The sequence below is a fragment of the Neomonachus schauinslandi genome, chromosome 1 (genome assembly GCF_002201575.2).
Source record: "Neomonachus schauinslandi chromosome 1, ASM220157v2, whole genome shotgun sequence".
NCBI lineage: Eukaryota > Metazoa > Chordata > Mammalia > Carnivora > Phocidae > Neomonachus > Neomonachus schauinslandi.
Window position 1 is genome coordinate 131,168,080 of NC_058403.1, and position 13,501 is coordinate 131,181,580.

The window sequence follows — 13,501 nt, forward strand, 5'->3', positions numbered from 1 at the left end:
GTTTGAGCCACTGTGCAGAGAAATTTAGCCATGACAAGGACCTACAGATGCCACAGTGAATCTGCATACACCGTGCATCCTGAATACTCAAATGCATGCGAGGTTGTCTTACGAAGTCAAAATTCCCAAGAGTGTTATAGGTGTACGGGAAAGGAGTGGAGAAAACCTTGGGCTCTAGGTTTTGTCTGGGGCTACCTCATTCAGTTGTACTTCTGACTGCAAAAATGAACCTGTTCTGGAAGTCCACATTTCCCCTTCAGCCCCTGGAAAATAAAATTCAGCTGCACATATGTATTTTCACTAAATTATTAACGGCATCAGAAAATGTTCCCATTTTCACTTTTTATGATTAAATTTCATCTTTCATGAAAATCATGGGTAGTTTCTTCATTAGCTGGCAGGCAGAACAGCTTGATACCTCAGAAAATCCCTTATGTCTTAGATTCTTTGTTCTCTCATTAAACACTTTTTTTTAAAGATTTTATTTATTTATTTGAGAGAGAGAGAATGAGAGAGAGAGCACGAGAGGGGGGAGGGTCAGAAGGAGAAGCAGACTCCCCACTGAGCAGGGAGCCTGATGTTGGACTCGATCCGGGGACTCCAGGATCATGACCTGAGCTGAAGGCGGTTGCTTAACCAACTGAGCCACCCAGGCACCCTCTCATTAAACACTTTTGAGAAGGATTACTCCATTTTCTCCTATGCATACAAGCACCCATGTGCTCACACACACACACACACACACACACACACACACTGGCTCACGCGCCCTTATGTCATTAATGGTGTATCTTTATCTTCTACAGCAAGCCTGCCACGTGTTTTTTAATATCTTCACTTCATAGCTGTTGTTGCCGGGTTGATAAAGAAGACATGAAATCATTTCTGGCACCAGAAGCAGCTAACCAAAAACCTGTACCGTTCCTTCAACCCTCTTCTTCTACTCTTTAAGAACACCTGCTCCTTTCTATCTAATCTATTATCTTAAGAAATTTGCTATTTTTCCCCCAGGGGGAGGGACAAAAACTCACTCTTCAAGATGTTACTTTGTTTACTCCAGTTAATTATTTAAGAGGATTCTGTAAGTCCTCACTACTCAACCTTTACAATTCCACACAGAAACAAAGATAATTTAGAAGGCTGAGAATCTTTATGCAAATTGAGATTTTCAGAGCTGGAAAGGGCACATCACAGCTTCAGCCTGGTGAGGGTTGGACACCAGGGCATCGTGGTGTTTGGTAGCTCATGATGAGGGGGATTTTGGCCACAAATCTGGAGCCATTTGTTGAACATGTAAACAAATATTAATAATACAGCATTAATTTATTGCTTCTGCAGATTATTTCTAATACAGACTTGCTGACTTGTACATGTATAATACATAAACACATCCATAAAAGTTTAATGCCTGCAGAGTAGTACATTCACCCACAACACTCCCTGTTGACGCATTTTTCACTCTTCTTAACACTGCTTCCTGAAGGAGTCAACATGGTGTCAAGGTGGCAGAATGAAGACTGACACTGGAGGAAGGGTCAGCAAATTAACTTTTTCAAAACTGGTGGGTCAATTAGACATTTGGATAGACATTCAGCAAAATGGGTGGTGATCACCAATGTGGTTTTAGCTTATTTTGAAAACTGGATCTTGAATTACCAATAAGAGCAGAAGAACCTGTCTATACTCCACGGGCAAGTTACACTGAGTTCAAAAGCCATTCTGGAGAGTCCCCTAGACATTTTGGCTGAAGACATTTTACAGCATTTGACAGAGCCTCATTGATCTTAAATAAAAACTTGAACTCCCGTATTCCTTTCAGAATTAACACTTACAAGGAAATAATAGAATAGAGGAATAGTGATCATTTCTGCAGGATCTGAGTCTTAAAGTTTTGGGCACACGTGAATCCCGAGTGTCTCTCTGTCTGAGCAGCTGAGGCAAGATCCCTCCCTTACTAGGAACTCAGATTTCCAAGTAGAAGCCCTCCATTCCTTACAGGAAAGATAGGACACAATGGAAAAGCATTCCAAATCATTTCTTCCTTACCCTTTTGCTGATTGGAAACTAGACTCACCCATAGTTTAGATTGTTTTTAAAGGCATTTGAATATACATTCTGCTTTTTCAGCTTCTGCTTGGCTGGCACAGAAACAGAAATTGGAACCAGCCGGCTCCATCCGTCGCCTACCCCCAAACAGTCTCTGAAATTTCTGTTCCTCTCTGGATAGTGGATGTTCAGTCATTTTGCAGCACTCAGCTCGGCTCTAATAACAACTCTATTATGGCCCTGTGGCCTTCCTCGTAACATTTATTTTCAGGTCTGCCATGTGTTGGGCATCCATAACAGCCAGGCTGACTATCACTCTGTGGCTCCAAAGGCGTCAGCAGTGAGAGTGGATCTGGACTCCTGCAAAGGGTGATAGAATTGGCCGGATGTCATGCGACGAGCTCCGATTATGTTCCTTTGTCCAGAGCAGGCATGAAAGAAACAGAAAGCCTCGATGCGGGGCCTGCTTCCTAAGAACATAAAGGACCATTTATAGTGACGTTTCAGGTTAAAGCTCAACTTCTTCTAGATCTTCAAGCTCTATCAATTAGGTAGGCAGCTTTCTTTCCTGGGAATTTTCTTGCGCTTACTATTTGTGGAGGAAGTTATTGCTCAAGTGAAGCTGGTTCCAGCTTATGCCTGAAATTAACCTTTGGATAGCACCTTAGCAATTTACGTCCTTTTGAATCAGTTATGACCACATTCCCCTAGAATCTCGGCCTGGTATCTCTTCATGGAGATTTCAAAACCACCTGCTTAGAGGTAGGTATGTCTATATTGCCTGTATTTATCAGTGATTAACAAAGTAATAGATATTGCCTCTTTCCTTTTTACCTTGTACTGTTTCCTTAATCATTGCAATTATCAAAAGCTTTTATCATATTCAGAGGCTATGTGAAAACCCCCAAAACATTGGCCCAGGCAAAAAAGTAATTCTAATTAGAATTTATCACTGTCCTACACTACTTGTTTCAGTATTTGAATAGCTCACAAGGAGAACAGCCATCTTTACATAAACATACTGTTAGGTTAAGTCTATTGAGAGCAATTTACAGTCAGTATACCAATTTGCTGATCACTGATGGATAGCTGATGCCCAGAAAGCAAAATGAATTTGTATGGTTTAAACTCAAAAAAAATACTTTGAGTTGGGCAATTCTCCAGGATAGCCAATTGCCTACATGGTATCTCCATTTGCATGTCTAATAGGTCTCTCGAACGAGTAATGTCCACACAAAATTCTTGATTTCCCTCACACTCCAAAACTTATCCAGTCTTAGTCTTCCCCATCTTTTTAATGGCACAGTTTTGGTTGAGATGCTTAGGTTAAAAACTTGGGTATCATCCTTGATTCTCTTTTTATCACATACCCTATAAAAGAGATAGAAAAGCGTAAGGTGATATTAGCTCTCCCTTCAAAATATATCTCCAGTCTGAACACTTCTCAACATCTCCATTCCTCCACCCTCATCCAAGCCACCATCACACTAGCCCGGAAGGACTTCTCTTTGTGCTGTAACATGGCTCACTGTTAGTCTATTCTCCACCCAGTAGCTAGAGTGGTGATTATTTCACAATGTTGTCAGATTACATTGTCTCCCTGCTCAACACCCTCCAATGGTTTCTCATCACACTTATGATCTACAGGATCTTACATGATTTTCCTCTGCCTCTTTCCCTCAACTCATTGCCCATCACTCCTCTCTCCCCATTTACTGTGTCCTCAATGGACTCACTTTCTTGCTCCTCTTCAAACATAGCTGAGGTTTGTTCTAGCACAACACCATTGCACTTACTGCTCCTTGAACCTGGAAGGTCCTATCTCTGTATCCTTGCCTTGCTCACTCCCTCACTTCTATTGATATGTCACTTCCCCATGAAGCCCTGTCTTGACAACCTCTCCAAACTGTACCCCCCTCCCATTCCCACATCCTGTCTCCGTTCCACCTGCTTCATTCCCTTCATAGCACATGCATCCCTGAGGGTTATCTAGAGAAACAGAACCAATAGGATCCTTCTACATATAAACATGTATATATTTATTTTGAGGAATTTTTTCATGCAATGATAGGGGTTGGCAAGTTTGAAATCTGTAGAGCAGGTCAGCTGGCTGGAAAGTTACTCACGATTTCTGTCACAGTCTTGAGGAGGAATTTCTTTTTCTTGGGGTAACCTCAGTTTTTGCTCTTAAAGGCCTTCAATTGATTGAATGAATCCCAACTACCTTATCAAATCTAATCTCCTTTACTTAAAAGCAACTGACTTTTGGGTACCCTCGGTGGCTCAGTCGTTAAGCGTCTGCCTTCTGCTCAGGTCATGATCCCGGGGTCCCGGGATCGAGCCCCGCATCGGGCTCCCTGCTCAGCGGGAAGCCTGCTTCTCCCTCTCCCACTCCCCCTGCCTGTGTGCCCTCTCTGGCTGTCTCTCTCTCTGTCAAATGAATAAATAAAATCTTTAAAAAAAAAAAGCAACTGACTTTAAATGTTGTAATTTAAAATACAAAATACAGTATCAACCTTCATATCAACATCTAGGCTAGTGTTTGACAGAGTATCTGAGCACACGTAACATTTGACCATCACAGCACCCATCACTTTGTGGCATCATACAGACATTGATCCTACTTGTTTATAATAAATCTTCTTCACTAGAATGCAAGGGCCATGACAGCAAGGACCTTGTCTATCTGTAGTAACACCATACTCCTGTGGCTGTAAGAGTAACTGGTACATGATAAACACTGGATAGATAAATAAATTAATTGGGCTTCTTTCTCATCTTGCATGAAACCAAAGAGTCACAGACGGTATTTTTGACAGCACGGCCATTCACCATAGAGGTATCAACAACTGAGAAGTTATTGAAAATAGTTGTTCTGGTGTGCTAATATGTATTTGCTCGGGTTCTCAAGGTGAGCAGGAGATCCAACTGTTGACAGGAAAAGCTGATAACTGATGAGAAAGAGCTAGCCAATTTCAATCAACAAGTGTGTGATTCCAACATCAATTATCTCACTTGAATATGAGAGAAGAAAACTCATAATGGACATTCATTTTGTGTTTTGTGAAATAGTAAACAAGTCCTATATTATCATTCAGAATAGAAGCTAGCACCTCAAGATACCTACTCAGCCATTTAAGTTATAACTTTATTTTGCCTTTAAGTTTTGGGGGATTGCATGGCTAATTTTATAGTTTTGATGAGACTTTTTAAAAAAAGATTTTATTTATTTGAGAGAGCGCAAGAGCACACACAAGAAGGGGAGGGGTGGTGGGGGGGGAAGCAGACTCCCCACTGAGCTGGGAGCCCGATGCAGGGGGCGGGGGGCCCTAGGACCCTGAGATCATGACCTAAGCCGAAGGCAGATACTTAACCAACTGAGCCACTCAGATGCCCCTTGATGAGACTTTTTAAAAACTTTATATATATCTTCATTAAAGGATTTTTCTTAGTTAATTTGATAGAGTGGGAGGAGATAAAAGTGACTAACATCAAGGGACCCAGAAGTTTTAGGCCAAGCACCTGGGAGAAAGTAGGACATTGTATGCTCTGGGGATAGAGTCAGGTGGGTTTGAGCCAACACATTTTTCAAGTTGTGACGTGTATTTGCCAAGGCAAGATTAAGAAAGTCGGGCTTTCCGGATAGCAGAAAGACTTAAGCTTATTTGATCTTGGTAATTATTAAAATATTTTGCAAAAATGGACTGTACAGCCCTTTCAGACTTTGGAATTTTAAAATATGACTGATGTTTTGGACCTGGGAAATCCTGTGGGTATCTTTTTAAGTTAGTCGTGTGAGATTTATGGATTTCAATATCCCACCATATTTAACTTTATAGTCTTCAATCCCAACTGTTTGCAAAGATCTTTTTCACATTTCTCATCTTGTGACAACTCTGTGAGGAAAGCAAGGTAATATTATCATCCTTATTTCACTGGAGTGAAACTGAGGCTCTGGACATTTACGTGACCCAATAGAGGTCACACAGCTATAGGAAGTAACAGCATTAGGACTCAAACTGAAGTCTTAGGAACTTTTCAAACCCCATTATTCTGTCTCCTTCTTAGTGAGGGCTGAGATTATCAAGGTATAAACCTTTTGGCTCTTTAGAACTAAATTATTGATGAGATGCTCATTCTATTAACTGGGTTGCTGAATTATTTTTTCCAATGATGAATCCGAGAGTTTTGTTGAGACACAAGAGAGTTTCTTTGCCTAAGCCTTGTAACAATTTAGGAAATGCTCTATTCTAGCAGAATGTGTGGACCAGTTCTTGCCTTCTGTGTTAAAGGCCTCTCTCTATTAACTATTATCATATGTAGTGTGACTGCTTTCTGTTTCACATAGAATCATCAGGAAATATTTTTCCCTAAGAGGAATAATTTCTCCAGTGATAAACATCATCTTTTCTGGTTTGGATTTTGGGGTGTGTGTGTGTGTGTTTTAATCGGATTTTTGTTTTGTTTTATTTATTTGTTTTTGATCTACTGGAGAAAGTGGAGAAAAGCAGGCAATTTCTTAACCTGGTAGAGGAAGATGCATGATGGCAACTTTTGGAAACAGTTTGGTGGCAACAAAACCAAAGATTTTTGAAACTTGCAAACTCTTTGACATTCCAATTCTATATTTAGGAATTTATCCCAAATATTCAAGGATTTGTGAAAAGGCTTATTTCCACGCCTTTCAATGAACATTGTTCTGAAGAGTTAAATTTCGAATAGCTTAAATAGCCAATGTTAAGAGATTGGTTAAATACATTATGGTACATCCTGACTCCAACTTCTCGTGCATCCATTTAAGGAAGAGGTTGAAGGAAAAAATACATCACATCATAGAAAGATGTCCAAGATATATTTTAAAAATAAAAATCCAATTAAAAACAGTATTTGGAGTAGGATCTCATTTTTTTAAAAAGCATGTTTAAAAAAAGAAAAGACTGACAATTACACACAAAAATATTAGTAGCTGATGTCCTTTGGATGTAGGTTTATGAATGATTTCTTTTTCCTACCTGTAATTTCTGTGCTTTTAAAAAAAAGTTTGTATTACTTTATGAAGAGAAAAAGGTAGACATTATTAAAAATCACAGACACTTGATTTAGGAGATCTTGATTGGTTATGAAGTGATTTGTTCTGCATGACTTTATGTGCTTTTTAATGATCATTTTATCTTCTAGGATATCTCACAGACTGACTTAAAGGTAAAATTTTTTGAAACCATTAGATTGGTTTTAAATGCCATTTCATTTTATTTAGTTATTTTATTTAGATATAATTGACATATAACATTCTATTAGTTTCAGGTGTACAATATAATGATTCAATATTTGTATATATTATGAAATGATTACCACAAAAGGTCTAGGTAACATCTTTCATCATAAATAACATTTTATAAAGCACTAATGAACCACTTTCAAAAACACTTCATTTAAAATGTTCCAAACTCACTATTTGCAGATAGAGAAGTGATCATCCTATAAAAAAATGACAACTGAATTTTTTTCTATTTCTGTTGCAATAATTGTCTTGGCGCAGCAAATCCTATACCTAGCAAAGGAAGAAAACTTTGTAGAGGAACCAGTCCATAATTGTGAACTAATTAAGCCCAAGTGGAGTACAATAGATTTGAACAAGTAATCAAGTTAACTGTTTTAATCTTATTAAATTTGAAGTGCCAACGATACATAACACAATCTTAGAATTATAAAAATTTGGAAATTTAGTGTTGGGTAACACTGGGGGTATTTTGCTCTCATTTTACAAATAGGAGAACAATGGCCCAGTAAGGCTAAGCGATGCATTCAAAACACAGTTCCAGGTAATGCCAAAGCCAGGATGGGAATTCTACTCCTATAACCCTTAGCCCAACCCTTTTTCCAGAATCAGGGTCCAAGTACCAGGACTGTACCATAAAATACATGATCTGGAGCAAGTTATTTAACCTCCTGGAGCCTTGATATTCTCATCTGTAAGGAGTGTACAGTATTATCTACGTGTAGAGTTGTGGAGGAAAAAAAAAAGAATTTAAGAGGACAACCTAGTACTATGTCCGGAACACAGTAGATGCTGAATACATTGTGGCTGTTATTACCACCAGTATTATTCATCTAAGATCCACTTGAAAGTCGGATTTGTAAGGTGGAGCTTGGAAGAGAGGTTAGAGCTTATTTGAGGCATTCTCTGCATGGTGACAGCATCTGGAACAAAGAAAGTAGATGTAATTGTCGACAGCACAGAGAGAGAAGGGAGAACTGAGGGTAGAACCTTGAGTAAAGCCACACTGAAAGTTTAGAAAATAGCAGAGGAACCAGTTAAAAAGACAGAAGAAACAAGATTGAGGACATCCCGGAGACCATGTGAGCAGGAGCCATTGGGTTTGCCATTTTCACTGGCCATCTTTGAGCAAATTGTTGTTGTTGGGAGAGAAGTAGAATCCAGGTGCAAAAAAGAAAAAAAAAAATTAAGAGAGAGTATGTATGTGTTGAGATATCTAAAAGGGCCAGAGAAAGTTGGTTATTTAAGGTGGTGATAGGGTCAAGGACAGATTTTGCTTTTTAAATGTATGGCAGATCCGAGCATGCACAACAGTTGGCAAGAAGACTTTGACCTAACAGAGAAATGGGAGATGAGATAAATAATAGCTAAAATTATAAGAGGTAGGAGCCAGTCATAGGCTAAGGTTGAGTGAGTCTTGGCAAAAAAGGGAAATATCTCTTTCTCTGAAACAAGGACAAAGGGAAGCTGAGGGTAGAGTGATTTCGAGGTGAGAAGAAGAGAGACTGAGGATTCTTATATTGTATGCTCTCAGTCTTCCGGGTGGACTAAGTAGTCAGGTTTTTTCTCTCTAATGAAGAGCCAGGGGCTGGAGTGGGAGCATGAGAGAGACAAAAGGTTTGGAACAAAGCACTGTGGGGAATTGGCAGAGTCGATTCAAGAGCAATACAAATCTGTTGGTATAGGCTAACGGCTCACCTGTGGTCAAACAGCATGACTGGGTGGTAGACTCCGCCAGCGCAGTATCAATATCTTGACCTCCTAAGCTTGGACTGACCACAGCCATCCTAGAAGAAGAGGGGTTTGGAAATAATAAGGCAGCAAGAAAGTTCTAGGCTGAGGGAGAGAGGTTAGGTCAGAACCACGGTGATGGAGTGGAATAATAAAGGTAAAACTTGGTGCTCCGTGGACAGCCAGTGGCAGGAGCTGGGGAGAATTTTAGTGAGTGATGTCTTGGCAGGGGCCCGGTTTGGAGAGATAATGTTAAGGTGTGTGGCTGAGGTGAAGTGAGGCCCAGATGGGAGTGTTTGGAACAGAGGTTACTGAGAGCAGAAGTTTCATCAACGTCCGCCACCGAGACTGGGTGACAGCAGAAGGCTGTGAGCAAGGACACCCCTCCGCTGGCCGTGGGAATGGCGCGACATGCCCTGAATCAGGGGCTCCTTACAGCAACCTCAGCTCCAGAGCTGGGCGTTTCTGCTCTCTTCCCTGCCTGCACAGAGACTTTGGGATGTCTCCTCCCTGGAATCCTGACACGCTGGTATTTTGAATTCCAGTTGTCCCATTCATCTCAAGAGACCCTGCACTTCTGGGTCTCCCTGCAGGGAGAGAATGTGCCTACCTACATTTTCCCTGAAGTGCTTGTTTGTTCGCTACCCAGATTCCCAATATCGTCGACCTCCCCCGTCCCCCCAGCCTGCGCTTCTCATTTAGATCGGAGTGTGGTGCCGCTATCCATTTTGCAGTCTTTGTACACATCAAAACAAACAAACAGAGACCCAAACACACCCCAGCAGGCTTATTGTCAGAGAATTAGTTCCCATGCTGGCGCAGCCAGACGAATTCAGATAAGAATAGCTTAAAATAAATCCTCCCAGGCAAACTGGTCACAGGCCAGAGCTATGGGATAACTTCTGGCTACAACCACATTCTGTACACATGTTCTGTTATCCTAAAGGATTTTATTTTATATTTTTAAAAGGAGCCAGAGATAGATAACAGAGCAGTGAATTAAACTTGCCTTCTCCTCACTGGAACCTGAGGTAGCTGCGGAGGTATTTGGTTGAGAAGTCAGACCGCGGGGTTGAACATTCAGGAGCACCTGTTTATGATGACTTTTTGCCTCCAGGTAAATAGAAATGTGATCTTCTACTGCTGGAGGCTTCTCCTCCCTACAAACATTAACCACATGCATCGGTTGGAAGGCATTCCACTCCTAGGTCAAGCCTGTGGTTCCTTCCTCCATAACCCCGAAAGCTACCTATGAACACTCCTTTGACACTTGGTACCAGTTTAACATAATAAACATCTTTGGGGACTACCTCAGTAATTACAGAAAGAAAAATAATTTTCATCTCATAGTTAACGCGGGTGGATTCGAAGCTGGTGCCTAGATTATCCTTACGTACCTCTTCCTTCAGGGAAATCTGAGTCAAACATTGTGACATTGCATATGACAGTTTCAAATAATTATAACTATTATTTCAACATTCCCATGTCTGGCTGTGTGGATAGACGATGACCCAGCAAGGGAACAAGGTGTAAAGCCTGGAGTAAGATGAACGCTTTTCAGCTGGTGATGCGGAAAATATGTATGAGCCTGGCTCATGGCTGTTCTGTTTTCTTTCTGAGGGAATTTTACAAGCTGCAAGTCACTTTGATTGTCTAAAAAGTGAAGGGGTTCATCACAGCAACAGGCTTTGATTTATTTCATGGACCAATAAGTGAAACTGTGTTTCCAAACCTCCATTTCTAAATCAAAAACTTTTGCTCTCTCGGCACTCCCACTCCCCAATCCAGGAGGGCTCCCTCCATTCTGAAGTGAGTTATGAAGTTGGGCAGGAGTGTGACTTCGTATGGAGGGGCAGTGTTTATAGGGTCACACAGATCTGGGTTTAAATCTCAACTCAATCACCGAGTGGTCTTGAGCAAGGAACTTAGCCTCTAATGCTTTCGTTTCAACATTTATAAGATTATCCTAACATTTTCCACCTCGCAGGGTTACCGTGAGGATTAAATGACATAATGCATATTGAACAATTAGTACTATGCATGTTTGATAGCAGAAAGAGGAATTCTGACCACGTATGAGACATGGGGCTCAATTCTTTGTACAGAGTAAGTCACTGAATCCTCACAGCAAACCTCTGACATAGCAGGTGTGATGAAGATCCATTTTTTTTTTTTCACACAGAAATACAAAAACGTCAAAGAACAGAGGTATGAGAATAAACCATCTGTACAGGAAAAAAAAGTGGGTTGATGGTGGTGGTGAGAGTAGTGGCACCTAGCATTTGTTGAACACTTTAAAAAGCACCAGGTCTTCTGCTAACTTTTAAAATATGCATCACTTTGTTCATGCCTTACGATAATTCTAAGAGGTAAGGTACAATGTTTAGCCCATCTCATACCGAAGGAAACAGAAGTACAAAGGAGATTAGAACCTCGCCCGAGGTCCCACAGCTGGTTCGTGACAGGCTGGGACTGAATTTAGCTCCTTGTGACTTCAGAAACTGTGCTTTTAACTATTAGCCCAGTGATTCTCAAAGTATGGTCCCCGGACACAGCATCGGCATCACCTGAGAATTTATAACAGAGGCAAATTCTCAGGCCCCACCCAAGACCTACCGAATCAGCAACTCTGTGGGTAGAATCCAGTGATGTTAACCAAGTTAACTTCTCTGTGCCTCCATGTCTTTAGCTGTGCAGTGGAGATAACCACATCACCCATTTCAAATGGATGTAATGAATGTTAAGTGTGACAGTCCATGTGTCAAGTATGAGCTCTGAGCTTAGCGTCTTTACTCGATAAACATTAGCTATTATTATTAGAAAAAAAAATCTTGTCTGAAAAGAATCAGGCATCATCCTAAAAGAATATATAGGACAAATAAAAGTTTATATTCTAATGTATGGAGATAAACCTAAGAGAAAAGCAGTCAGTGTCCAAAGGACCTTGTTTCCCAGGTACTGTCCATTTCACGAAGTAACTAACTGAGCCGAAGATGGTGATTTTTCTACTCTACGATTTCAATAAAGGCCGTGGACTTTGCTTAAACGGGCTGTGAATTGTGGACTTCACTGCTCCGAGTCACTAATGAGTGATAAAGAAATGGATACTTTTTCAAACACATTTTTTTCTTTAAATTTCACCAGCGCAAAGTGCCTCTAAATAGCCCATTCGTTAAAACACTTGGGTAGAAACGCATAAGCTGGGACAATGGGGTTTGTTTCATCAGCCAGCATTTCTCTGTACCCAACCGCTTCCCACTTCTATGTAAAGGCACGGAAAGCTAAATGTGCTCCTCGGTGTGAGCCCTGCAAGAGCGCCAACTGCTGAAGGCCTTGGAGGCATCACCTGACCCTGCGAAAAGTGAAGAACTTGCAGGAGGTGCTGATGGAGGGACCATGGCTGCCTGAGAGGGAGGTGGTGTCTTGTGCCCTATTTATTCCCACTAAATTTTTGTATCATCCAAAAGATAGATGTGAGGGTATCTTTTCTAGGGCACCGCATGCCCAGGCCCTCCATCGTGGGAAACCTACGGGATAGTATATTCTTTACTAGGGCTGCCCATGGCTTCTGCTGCATCACCCTGATCTCTGCCTTCATCTTCACATGGTGTCCTCCTGTATGAGAGTCTGGGTCCAAATGGCCCCTTTTATAAGGGCTCCAGTCACATTGGATTAGGGGCCCATCTTACTCCAGTACCACCTCCTTTTAACTAATTCTATCTGAAACAATCCTATTTCCAAATGAGGTCACATTCCGGTGTAGTGGGGGTTAAGACTTCAACATACGAGTTCTGAGGGGCCACAATTCAACTCTTAACAGATGGTAAATGAAACTCTATCCACCAAACCGGCAGTTCTGGCCCTTTGAAACAGGCTTAGAGCCGTGTTTCTCCAACTGTAATGTGCACATGAATCACCTGGGGATCTTACTAAAATGCAGACTTTGATTCCATAGGTCTGGGGTAGGGGTCAAGATTCTGCATTTCTAGCCAGTTCCTGGTGATGACGATGCTGCTACTTTGAGTAATAACAAGGTCCCAGAAGAATTGTATGGCAGTTTATTCTCATTCCCAGTCTCTGATGTTGGTTATGCTCACTGTGCTTCATCCAAAGGGCTTGAAGGTCACCACCTCCTCACCTGGAACCCTATTCTAGCTCAGGGCCTAAAAGTGTTCTAATTAACAAAGTTCAGAGACTCTTGGCACCAATCAGGTCTGAACCTGTGGAAGCTAAATGTTGTCTGCTATAGAAATTCTTTTCTGAACTCTGTCCAAGCACCTGGTTCATCTGTGTCATCTTTCAACCTTTATCAGAGCTGTGGTCTGGCATGGCCAGCATGGCTTCCGTGTGGTTTAATTCTCCTGGGATCCCACCAGGAGTAGTCGAGGGTGGGTTCACGTTTCCTTAGAGGACTTTAATAAATTAATACCTAGACCAGGGGAAACA